At 51.7% G+C, this 11847-nt stretch overlaps 1 protein-coding gene across 6 annotated transcripts in view; it reads right to left on the reverse strand.

The window, feature by feature from the left end:
- MACF1 (microtubule actin crosslinking factor 1) overlaps positions 1–10567 on the reverse strand; it is a 1825008-nt gene extending 1814441 nt beyond the window's left edge. The window contains exon 1 of one of the 6 annotated variants that reach the window (XM_069622429.1): positions 9463–10567. The gene's annotated coding sequence lies outside the window, so the exon portion shown is untranslated. Of the gene's footprint in view, positions 1–9452 lie in introns of all 6 variants that reach the window. The other 5 variants (XM_069622430.1, XM_069622431.1, XM_069622433.1 and 2 more) reach the window with 5 other exon arrangements.
- Positions 10568–11847: the final 1280 nt, after the last annotated feature.

Genomic DNA, 11847 nt, shown 5'->3' on the forward strand with positions numbered 1-11847 from the left:
CAATACAATGGTAAGGCTAGGTCAGGCAATTACTGATCATTACACACACATGACTTCCATCACACTTCCCCACACGGATAAAAGGCGCAGCACAAAAGCACACTCTGATCAAGGCAAAGCACACGTGGAAGCAGCAGTTCAAAGATGGCAGTTTAATACAAGACGAAAGATGGCAAAACCAAAGAGGATTGCAAGGAGGGAAGTACATGTGACCTTTTCAGACTGTTACTTTTGTAAGCTTTGGCAAATAAGAAACCTAAGAACTGGAATAAAAGCTGAAGAAACCTGCATTGTGTGTCGGAGGTACCTGAGGCTCTCCCGCGTTGATAACCAAGGTGGCAAGGAGCATTTGCCGCCGTGGTACTGTCCTTGGCTCCTACAACAAAGCAGAGCCAGTAAAGTCAGCACAACCAGTGAATCGGGGAGACTGATACCAGACCAGCCTGTGTTAGAACCAAGGTTGAAAGCAGCAACACTCCATGGAGAAATCAAAAGAGAACAGTGTGTCAATTGTATGTGATGAGTGACCCAAATATAATTGAATAAAAGAGGAGTGACTGAACTTTTGAAGCCAAGAAGGATACTGTACACAGAGTGGTCTGGCATCATGTGGGTGCCCATTCGAAGGTCTCTGTTAGGTATCCAACTGGTTGGCAAATGTGAAAAAGGAATTGCAAGATCGAAGTGGTCCTGCAACGGGTCATGCTAAACCCTGTGCACAAGTCTTCGATAGTTTAATACGTACTGAAATTGGTCTGAGCCCGTTTGAGGGAGACTAATTGTGTAAGAGGAAGGGTATGATCCTAGCAGAGGGGCATCCGGGGTGAACCGTGAGTCACCCGAGAACAAATGTTTTCTGAACATTGTAAAGGCGGATCTCAGCCCGGAAGAGGGGGATCCAAAGTAACTATCATTATATAAAAGGGATCTAAGCCCAGCTGAGGGGGACGCAGGGTGAAGAGTGTATCTTCTGAATTGAGTACTTGTGAGAGGAAAATAACTTTTTGTTTGTTATTGTACATCAGGCCCTCTGACTCAAGAGACTTTGATAAGTAAAGAGACTTGGGTACAGAAGGCCCTGATGCTGGTAATTGAACTGTGTCCTCGTGCCGAAGAAGCTAAAGAGTGTGCTACGCTCGAGTGAACCACCTTGTCCCGTGCTGAAAGCGTGCAGAAGAGAGGCCAATGGCCGGAACATCCTGACTTATCATTTTGAACACTTCTTTCTTTTCATAGCATTATTCCTTACCCTATTTGTATTTCGAGGTAAGGATTAGCAATATTTTTTTTTAGTATAGGCCCTTTTAATTTGACGAGAATCCAATAGGACTGCGTTATTATTATTTAATGGCCATAGCTTGCTCCCATCTGTAGATTACGTTTATATCGGCGTTTATCACACCCTTGATGAAGTTCAATAAACACCCTTGAACTGTGGTCACTTGTGTCTGTCTTACTGTTGATACCATGCCTTCCTTACACCACCCACCCGTCTCCTCCCAGCCACCCACCCGGTACATCCGTACCCCTTCTCTGTTTCCCTCTGTATCCCCCTTCCCCTCTGTATATCGGTTCTGTTGCTACCTCTGAAAAGCGCTCTCCTATGTATCTGTATTGGAGTACACCTCTGCAAAGCGCTCTGTTGCTTCTGGAAGCTTGGACCGCGCTCACTATATACCATAATAATAATATTAACAATAAAACCAGACTCTGTCTAACATGCCGAGTTTTGGCATCAATGACCTCAAAAATGCCTTCAAAACCCAGTGGAAGCTTCAAAGCCCAACAGTGACTTTCATACATGACGTCATGTCCAAAACCCAACCCTATATTCAAAACCCGGTACTGCCTTCTACACCCCACATTTTCCAAGACCAAACTCTGTCTCAAATGCACAACAGAATACCAAAAAACAGCAATATCCTCTATCACCAACATTGTGTTCAAAACCTACACTAGTCTTCAATAATTAATGCTATTTTCAACACTGCACACTGTCATCCATATCTAATGCTATCCACAACACCCACCAAGCATTGGCAATGCCAAACGTTTCGGCTTGTGTGTAAGCAGGTGAAAGGCACTTGCCAGGCACTGCCGTAGTGGTATTAACTGCCCATTGATGGTAGCAGGTGCAAAATGGTGTGAGTACCTGGGCATCTAATAGCAATGCCAGGCAAATGCCCAATATTTATACAAAAGCCAAAACTGTTGGCTTTGCCAATGCTTGTTTTTAACAGGACTTATGTGAACGACACGGATACTGCTTATAAATCTAGTGGCTGAAGGCAGAGCTGGTTAAGGCATTTGTATTACGCCAGTAATGGGTTTACAGCGCTAGTTAACTCATTAACTGTCAGGAGACTACTTTCAAGAAAAACACCGGAAGACACTTTCAGTGCAAAGTTTGATGGTAAGGATTGATTAAAGCAAGCTCAAACAGTTCCCATGAGGAGGTGTTTTGGGCGGACATGGGCTGTAAGTGGTTGGGAGTGGCCAAAGGGATTAGCATGGCCATTGGCAGTGAATGGGTGGGCAAATAACCAAACAACACCTACAAGATATGTGTCTCTTCACATATGACATTTCTCCCACCTACTCTAATGCAATAGTTTTGGCTTATAGGTGTGCAAGTGCCACCTAACAGCCAAAACTAAAAATTACTTCAATAATTAATGCTTTCCTTGACACCCAACAGCATCTTCAATGCCCCACACTGCCTTCAATAACTAATGCTGTTTGTGGTGGGTCGGAAGAAGGAGTCCGACATTTTGAGGACAGTTGTGTGCTCTCTTTATTAAACTAAAAGAATAAAGCCTATGTCCCCCTGTGACTGAAGGGAATACCCCGCCTATCTAAAGAAAATAAAGGTGCTCATCAGAAGTCAGGAGGTCCAAAGTAGACATGTCCTCCTTCCAAACGAACCCTATTTGACCCTAACACTGAATACAACTAAAGTAACTAGAAGCCAGGAGGCGGTCTCTTGCTCCCTTGGTCTTCTCTTCATCCAGGTTTCTTGTTATCCTGGATATTTCTTAATATAAGCCATTCTGATAGTCTTTCCTATTAGATCTTGTAGCTCTTCAAGACACCTTTTAGTTCTTGACCTTTCGATGGTCCTCTCTCGGTCGCAGTTTTCCCTACACTCATTTCTCCTCTTCTTGGTATCAGATGCACGCTCTTCACAATCGTTACTGCTTTTTCCTTTCAGTGTTTGTTTGTAGCTTGTGCTCTCTCTGGGACCGAGGGCTCTTCAATCCTCTTCAACGGTGCGCCTTATCTTTCCTTTCTCGTTACATGTTTTAGGCCTTTCCTTCTCACACGCTTCAACTGTGCACATATAGGCTTCTTGCCCTATTTCCCAGGGATCCCATTCCCAGTCTCTCTTGTTCCCCACCTTGGCTGATAAAATGCCTTTCTTATCACTTGCTGTTCACTTTCTTGGCTGGGCTCTTCCACAATATTTTTATCTCGGTACTGGGACGAGTTTCTCTTTTCATAAACTCCCGGTATTTCTTTACCAGCTTATTTATTTACTATGTGTTTTTATTTTATGTTCCATTCGATGTTCACAGTTCCGAACATTCAACTTTCTGGTTACGGTTTCGTCCTTAAGACTGGGACGAGTTGCTTCACGTAAATAATGATTCCATAGCGGCCTCCGCTGTTTCCTATTCCCCCGGTACTTCACGTGAGGGGAATGGTTACATGGCTCAGCTCTCACCCTGGCACTGCTTCACACCTCTCTTCACTGTCCTTCGGTCTCTCCTGCTTGGCTCAGCATCGGACGTCTGCCCTCTGCATACGTTGCTGCTCAGAAGGCGTTCAGACTTCCTGTTGTGCTAGTCTCTGCGCTGTTCTTTGGGGTATCCTGCCCACCACTCTGCATGCAGGTCGTGCCACTACCAAGTAGCAGCTCCTTCTCTTCTGGTTCGTACCGCTTGCACACTGGGATTCTGGCGTCTCAAAATCTGTTGCTCTGCTTCTTCGAAACATGCGGGTTCCGTGATCTACCTTGACTCCGTCTCCCGAAGGCATGATGAGGTCAGTGGGCTTCCGCTGTGTATCGGGCTCTCCTCTCTTCCTTCTGCTCTGACTCGTCACAGTTAAATACACATCTCGTGTTAAAGGAATATTTTCCTTATTTTCGACAGACAGATTTGTTTCTGCATTGCCTTCGCCAAACATGAAGCCTCCACAGTATTCTTCATGGAAGACCGTCCCAGACACGCAGCTGTGGTACTGCCTTCAGGGAGTCCCTCACAGGAACGGGAGTCCTTGTCCCCAAAGGGGGAGTCTCTCATGGTGAGGGCCCACTTTCCAAGAGCCCTAGGGAGAGTCTTGTGTGGCGGGCTCACCGCCCTCAAATCACAGTTGGAGTCACCCTCTGGTGGAGAAGGACTCCCGTTCCTGCCCACATGTCCTAAAAGCCCATTCTGTCTTCAATATCTAATACTGTCCTCAACACCCAAAAATGTCTTCAATAACTAATATCTTTCTTGACGCCCAACGATATCTTCAATAACTAATTCTATCTTAAATGCCCCAACACTGCCTTCATTAACTAATGCTATCTTCAGTGGCCATTCTTGTCTTCAATGCCAAGTCTCTCTTCAATACCCAAAACTGTCTCCAATATCTAACATTGTCTTGAATGTCCAAATGTATCCTTAATTTCCAATCATTTCTTCAATTACCAAGGCTGTCGTCAATACCCAACACTCTTTTCAATATCCAATTTGTCTTGATTGGCCAATACTGTCTTCAATACCTAATGCTTTTGTAAATGTTCAACATTCTTTTCAATATACAACACTGTCTTGAATGTCTGATTTTGTCCTCACTGCCAAAGGCTGTCTAAAATGCCCATGGCTGTCTTCAACATGCAACACTCTTTTTTTTCGATATCCGGTACTGTAACGAATGTCCAATATTATCTTCAATATCCAACTCTGTCTTTCATACCCAACACTCACTCCACAGACATACTTGGTATTTCTAAACAAAGGGCGATTGTACTGTGAGGGAATAATGGGATGTTACCGGAGACTGGCGCTTCTGAAAAGTCCAAATCAGTCCGCTTTCATATGATTTGACAAGATTTTAAATGACCTGCACTGACCCTCCTGAAAAAGGTCAAAGGCTTGCCCGACTTAAGATGGTCCACATCAGCCCGACCAGCTATTTTTCCAGAAAATATCTTTACATCTCTATAAGCCCGTCTCTTTAAGCACACTCGGTGATATGACGCAGCACTTTCTGGAAGTTTCAAGGCCTTGCACCAGTCAGTATTCCCTCTTGTTATTGGTTGATGAGAAGAGATCAGCCAATGCCTATATGTATTTTAATATTGCCAAAGAGCATAGAAACACATTTTGTACCAACGGATAAGACGTTAATAAAAACATACGTAGAGATATCATAGAGCCTGGAATGAGACAGAGTTTCTAACTTTCTTTAGGATAATTGACAAGTCTCGAAAGTTGCCGAAAAGTATCTGGGTGTTAAATTAAAAATGTTGTAAGACAATTCGACGGACTCGTGTAATATGTCTGCCCTGTCCTGCCCCTGTTCTCCGTTCCAGGAATTCCCACCATCCACCAATCAGGGGGTGACTACCCCTCGCACTAATGTTCCCCGCCTAACTCAGGACTACCCGTTGACTTTCATTGCATTTGGCAAAAGTTTCTGATCCAAAAACCCTGAACCCTAAAAAATAATTAAAATACAAATCCATGTCATAGTGTCCAGATCACCAGCCATCCGGGAGGGGTGCGGTGGGCGGCCCCGCTCTCCCGCACCGGCCATCTCATGTTCTAAGCCGTCTGCATCCTAATTCCTTGAGAGAGAGTTCCCGCGAAGGGCTGAGGCCGGGGCTGGAACCCGGCTCCCCAGACATGGGCCCCTAGACCAGGGGGACATCTGGGTGGGTGCCCCAAACGGCCTAGTGACTACATCACCAACTTGGTAGCCAACTCGCAGGGTGCGCACGTTAAATTCCGATAACCAGGAGGTCATTCAAAGCTATTAGCTACAGCAGGGGTCTGAACCTTTGGCTCGCAAGATATTTTGGACCACAACTTCCATCAGCACTACTCATGAATGGGAATGGTGTGGGATCATGGGAGTTGTAGTCCTAACCCTCTATAGAGCTGTGTGTCTATAAGGCTTATTGGGTCACTAATGTACCAGTGAGTGCCTGTTTATAAGTAACGAGCACTGGGCCTGTTGTGGCTCGGGGGAGGATGGTTGGTGTGTCAAAGGTTTGCCCAGAATTGTTGCACGTTCCTGGTTATCGCTGTGGGTGGCCTCCGTCCTGGCGGCAGCTGGACGGGGGCACACTCTTCTCGTGGCGGCTTCCCCCTCTATAAGCTGACCCCCAAAGGGGAATAATTAGGAGCCGGTTGCGTCCTGTTTGAACCCAAGGCAAATTGTAGCACCTACGAGTTTCTGTGTCTGCATTTCCGTGTGTACTCTCACTCTGTGTGGACTGGCCCTGGGGGCGGAGGGGCCCTATGACCGCCACAATGAGGGAGGGATTCAAACAGGGCTCCTCTGGGTCCTCAGACAGGAGGGAGAGCAATTGGGGTCCTTGCTTCCTGGCCGCTGGTTGGCTGCATCCTGTCTCCTCCATTCTTCTGAACTGTCATCCAATAGTACACATGTGCAGCCCTGGTCAGGGGGGTGGGTTGGGGGGGGGGCACCACACATGATCTAACAGCAGCATGTCTATAGTGCCAGCCTCATCTCTTGTCTGCACCGCATGGCTCCACCACCTCTCTGCCTGCCTATAGTGCCAGCCTCATCTCCTGTCTGCACGGCATGGCTCCACCACCTCTGTGCATGCCTATAGTGCCAGCTTCATCTCCTGTCTGCACGGCATGGCTCCACCACCTCTGTGCATGCCTATAGTGCCAGCCTCATCTCCTGTCTGCACGGCATGGCTCCACCACCTCTGTGCATGCCTATAGTGCCAGCCTCATCTCCTGTCTGCACGGCATGGCTCCACCACCTCTGTGCATGCCTATAGTGCCAGCCTCATCACCTGTCTGCACGGCATAGCTCCACCACCTCTGTGCATGCCTATAGTGCCATCCTCATCTCTTGTCTGCACGGCATGGCTCCACCACCTCTGTGCATGCCTATAGTGCCAGCCTCATCTCTTGTCTGCACGGCATGGCTCCACCACCTCTGTGCATGCCTATAGTGCCAGCCTCATCTCTTGTCTGCACGGCCTCTCATCTCCTGTCTGCACGGCATGGCTCCACCACCTCTGTGCATGCCTATAGTGCCAGCCTCATCTCCTGTCTGCACGGCATGGCTCAACCACCTCTGTGCATGCCTATAGTGCCAGCCTCATCTCTTTTCTGCACGGCATGGCTCCACCACCTCTGTGCCTGCCTATAGTGCCAGCCTCATCTTTTGTCTGCACGGCATGGCTCCACCACCTCTCTGCCTGCCTATAGTGCCAGCCTCATCTCTTGTCTGCACGGCATGGCTCCACCACCTCTCTGGCTGCCTATAGTGCCAGCCTCATCTCTTTTCTGCACGGCATGGCTCCACCACCTCTCTGCATGCCTATAGTGCCAGCCTCATCTCCTGTCTGCACGGCATGGCTCCACCACCTCTGTGCATGCCTATAGTGCCAGCCTCATCTCCTGTCTGCACGGCATGGCTCCACCACCTCTGTGCATGCCTATAGTGCCAGCCTCATCTCTTGTCTGCACGGCATGGCTCCACCACCTCTCTGCATGCCTATAGTGCCAGCCTCATCTCTTTTCTGCACGGCATGGCTCCACCACCTCTGTGCCTGCCTATAGTGCCAGCCTCATCTCCTGTCTGCACGGCATGGCTCCACCACCTCTGTGCATGCCTATAGTGCCAGCCTCATCTCTTTTCTGCACGGCATGGCTCCACCACCTCTGTGCATGCCTATAGTGCCAGCCTCATCTCCTGTCTGCACGGCATGGCTCCACCACCTCTGTGCATGCCTATAGTGCCAGCCTCATCTCCTGTCTGCACGGCATGGCTCCACCACCTCTGTGCATGCCTATAGTGCCAGCCTCATCTCTTTTCTGCACGGCATGGCTCCACCACCTCTGTGCATGCCTATAGTGCCAGCCTCATCTCTTGTCTGCACGGCATGGCTCCACCACCTCTGTGCATGCCTATAGTGCCAGCCTCATCTCTTTTCTGCACGGCATGGCTCCACCACCTCTCTGCCTGCCTATAGTGCCAGCCTCATCTCCTGTCTGCACGGCATGGCTCAACCACCTCTGTGCCTGCCTATAGTGCCAGCCTCATCTCCTGTCTGCACGGCATGGCTCCACCACCTCTCTGCCTGCCTATAGTGCCAGCCTCATCTCTTGTCTGCACGGCATGGCTCCACCACCTCTGCGCATGCCTATAGTGCCAGCCTCATCTCCTGTCTGCACGGCATGGCTCCACCACCTCTGCGCATGCCTATAGTGCCAGCCTCATCTCTTTTCTGCACGGCATGGCTCCACCACCTCTGTGCATGCCTATAGTGCCAGCCTCATCTCTTTTCTGCACGGCATGGCTCCACCACCTCTGTGCATGCCTATAGTGCCAGCCTCATCTCTTGTCTGCACGGCATGGCTCCACCACCTCTCTGCCTGCCTATAGTGCCAGCCTCATCTCTTGTCTGCACGGCATGGCTCCACCACCTCTGTGCATGCCTATAGTGCCAGCCTCATCTCCTGTCTGCACGGCATGGCTCCACCACCTCTCTGCCTGCCTGTCTGCACGGCATGGCTCCACCACCTCTCTGCATGCCTATAGTGCCAGCCTCACCACCTATCTCAACGACATGGCTCCACCACCTCTGTGCATGCCCATGGCTCCACACCACCACAAGGCATACACACTGAATGATACCCTCACTACAAGCCAGATGTGAGGGGAGCCATTAGACAGAATACCTCCTCCTGCACCCTTTGCTCACACACACACACGCACACACGCCCATTGCCAATACTGACTCAGACCGCCACCTTCTCTGAGCAGGTGTGAGGGGAGACAATGGGTGTTGAGGACCAGCCCCGCCCCCACACACCCTCAGCACCGCTTCTCGGATCAGGTGTGAAGAGAGGCGCTCGGGGAAACGTGGGAGGGGAGGAAGGGACATGTTGGGAGGCGGCTGAGAGGACGCTGAGCTGGTGGCGGAAGAGAGGGGAGGGGATGGCTGTGGAAGGATTAGGGGGTTCGTGATGAGAGGGGGATGGGGTAGAAATGGAGGGCGCTCTCTGTCATCGCTGAAAGATGAGCTGGGGTACATATGGATAACAAAGGATTACTCTGTCTCTGCTCTGGGTGGTTTAAGTGGGGAGTAGATGGACGCAGGGGTGCGGGGGTGGAGCAGAGAGCAATTTCCCAGGCAATGTGGGCGTCTGCCCCCTCTCTCAGAGGTCTCAGGGTGAACCCACACTTACCCACACTTACCCCGGAGCGAGCCGTCTTACTGGTGCCGATTGCAGTGGTGGTCCAGGTGTGGTGCCAGAACTAGGAAGGGAAGATGGAGAGGCTGAAATTACCAGGCGATGAGATCTCTCAGAGACTGGACGCATTCAGGCAAGAGACCGCTCCCCAGAGGCGCCGGAGTGAGCTACGCTGACAGCCATCCACGGAGTGAGCCGCGATCATAACCATCCACAGTGTGACCCGCGATCAGAACCATCCACAGTGCACGCCGTGATCATAACCATCCACAGTGTGAGCTGCGATCAGAACCATCCACAGTGCACGCCGTGATCAGAACCATCAGTGCACGCCGGGATCAGAACCCTCCACAATGTGAGCCGCGATCAGAACCCATCCACAGTGCAAACCGCGATCCAATCGATCGACTGGGAGCGCCCTTGATCAGAAGCATCCACTGATGAAACCGTGATCACGAGTCGCAGCGTCAGTACAGAGATCCGCCTTGTCGAGCTTTGATCAGAGCCAAGCGCAGCCTCCACTGAGAGCCTTGATCAGATGCAGCACGCCAGAGCTGCGCTCACAGCTGTCACACCAGAGACAGTGAGAGACAGCCACCATCCCCGGAATGAGCCTCGATTAGAAACAGCAGCATGCTCCACACTGGATCGCCAGCAGCGCACAGGCTCCACACTGGATCACCAGCAGCGCACAGGCTCCACACTGGATCGCCAGCAGCGCATCGCCAGCAGCGCACAGGCTCCACACTGGATCGCCAGCAGCACACAGGCTCCACACTGGATCCCCAGCAGCACACAGGCTCCACACTGGATCCCTGGCAGCACGCAGGCTGAACACTGGATCCTCGGCAGCACACAGGCTCCACACTGGATCCAGGCAGTGCACAGGTTCACACTGGATCCCCACAGTCTGATTAAAGCAGCTACGTCAGAGATGGAGAGTCAGCAGGAGAGCAGGCATCGCTGTGACACCAGAGCGCGCTCCACGCTGGAGAGACTGCTCCCATTCACAGGCAGTCACATCAGAGACGGATGCGGGGTGGGGAGGCGGCGCCCCCTCACAAGCCATTCTGGAATTCCCAAGGCGAGTGACGCGAGGGTTCAGAGGAAGGGGGGCCTGGGGGGCAGCTGGCCCATGCTGCTCGTGCCAGCGACATCCCGAGGGGGGCACTGGCTGAGAGAGGGGAGACAGCAAGATTCAGAGACCGCGAGCTATGAGAAGCGGAAAGGCGGGAGAGGGGCATCCCACCCCGACGAGACCCCCACCACAAACGGAATGGAGAATGACACGGCGATCTGCATGCGTGGGCGCGCATAGGCGCGGGGCCGCTGCCATCCTGAAAGAGGGGTTCTATCCGGAGCCCCCCCACGAGGGGGCATCATTCAGGAGCCCCCGCCACGAGGGGGCATCTACCCGGAGCCCCACCACGAGGGGGCATCACTCAGAAGCCCCCACCATGAGGGGGCATCTACTCGGAGCCCCCACCATGAGGGGGCATCTAGCCGGAGCCCCCCCCGAGGGGGCATCACTCAGGAGCCCCCACCATGAGCGGGCATCTACCAGGAGCCCCCACCACGAGGGGGTATCTACCAGGAGCCCCCACCATACATGGGGCATCACTCAGGAGCCCCCACCATGAGCGGGCATCTACCAGGAGCCCCCACCACGAAGGGGCATCTATCCTGAGCCCCCACCATACATGGGGCATCTATCCTGAGCTCCCACCACGAAGGGGCATCTACCAGGAGCCCCTCACCATGAAGGGCGATCTAACATGATCCCCCACCATAAAGCTAAGCATCCATCAGTAGCCCCCGCCACAAGTGGGCGGGGCAAGGGTGCATGTATCATGACCCCCTACTACATGCGGGCGTCCACCAATAGACCCCACCATTAATGGGCCCTGACATGCGCAACCGGAAGGGGGAGTATTTCACGAGCCCCCTCCCTAAATAAGGGAGCCTGACATGAGCCCCCCTCAAGGGGACGAGGGTTCTAGTTCGATCCCCTCTAACCGCTCCCCACCCCCCCCCCCCCACGCGCGTGCATCATTGTGAAGTCTTCCGGCTCCCGGTAAAGGGGTGCTACGTCCGCGGACTCCCACGAGATGTGCGCGGGTTTTGGGGGTGTCCGTTGGCATTCGTTGCTTATAGAGTGTCAGATTCTGAGTTTGAATGTGAACGCGCACCCACACATCCCACTTTGCTGTAACATCAGCCGGTCTCCAGCACAGTCTTTTCCATTAACTGGGATTTTCCTCTAGCAATATTAGGTGAAACTGGGGTCACCAACCCCCTCCACCCCGCCAACTTCCCCTTTCACACTGTCAACCCCTCCTCACACCAATATCTAACAGATTTCTTCACCCTACACCCCCTTCCGACCACC

The sequence above is a fragment of the Ambystoma mexicanum genome, chromosome 11 (genome assembly GCF_040938575.1).
Source record: "Ambystoma mexicanum isolate Mex_15411 chromosome 11, UKY_AmexF1_1, whole genome shotgun sequence".
NCBI classification, from domain to species: domain Eukaryota; kingdom Metazoa; phylum Chordata; class Amphibia; order Caudata; family Ambystomatidae; genus Ambystoma; species Ambystoma mexicanum.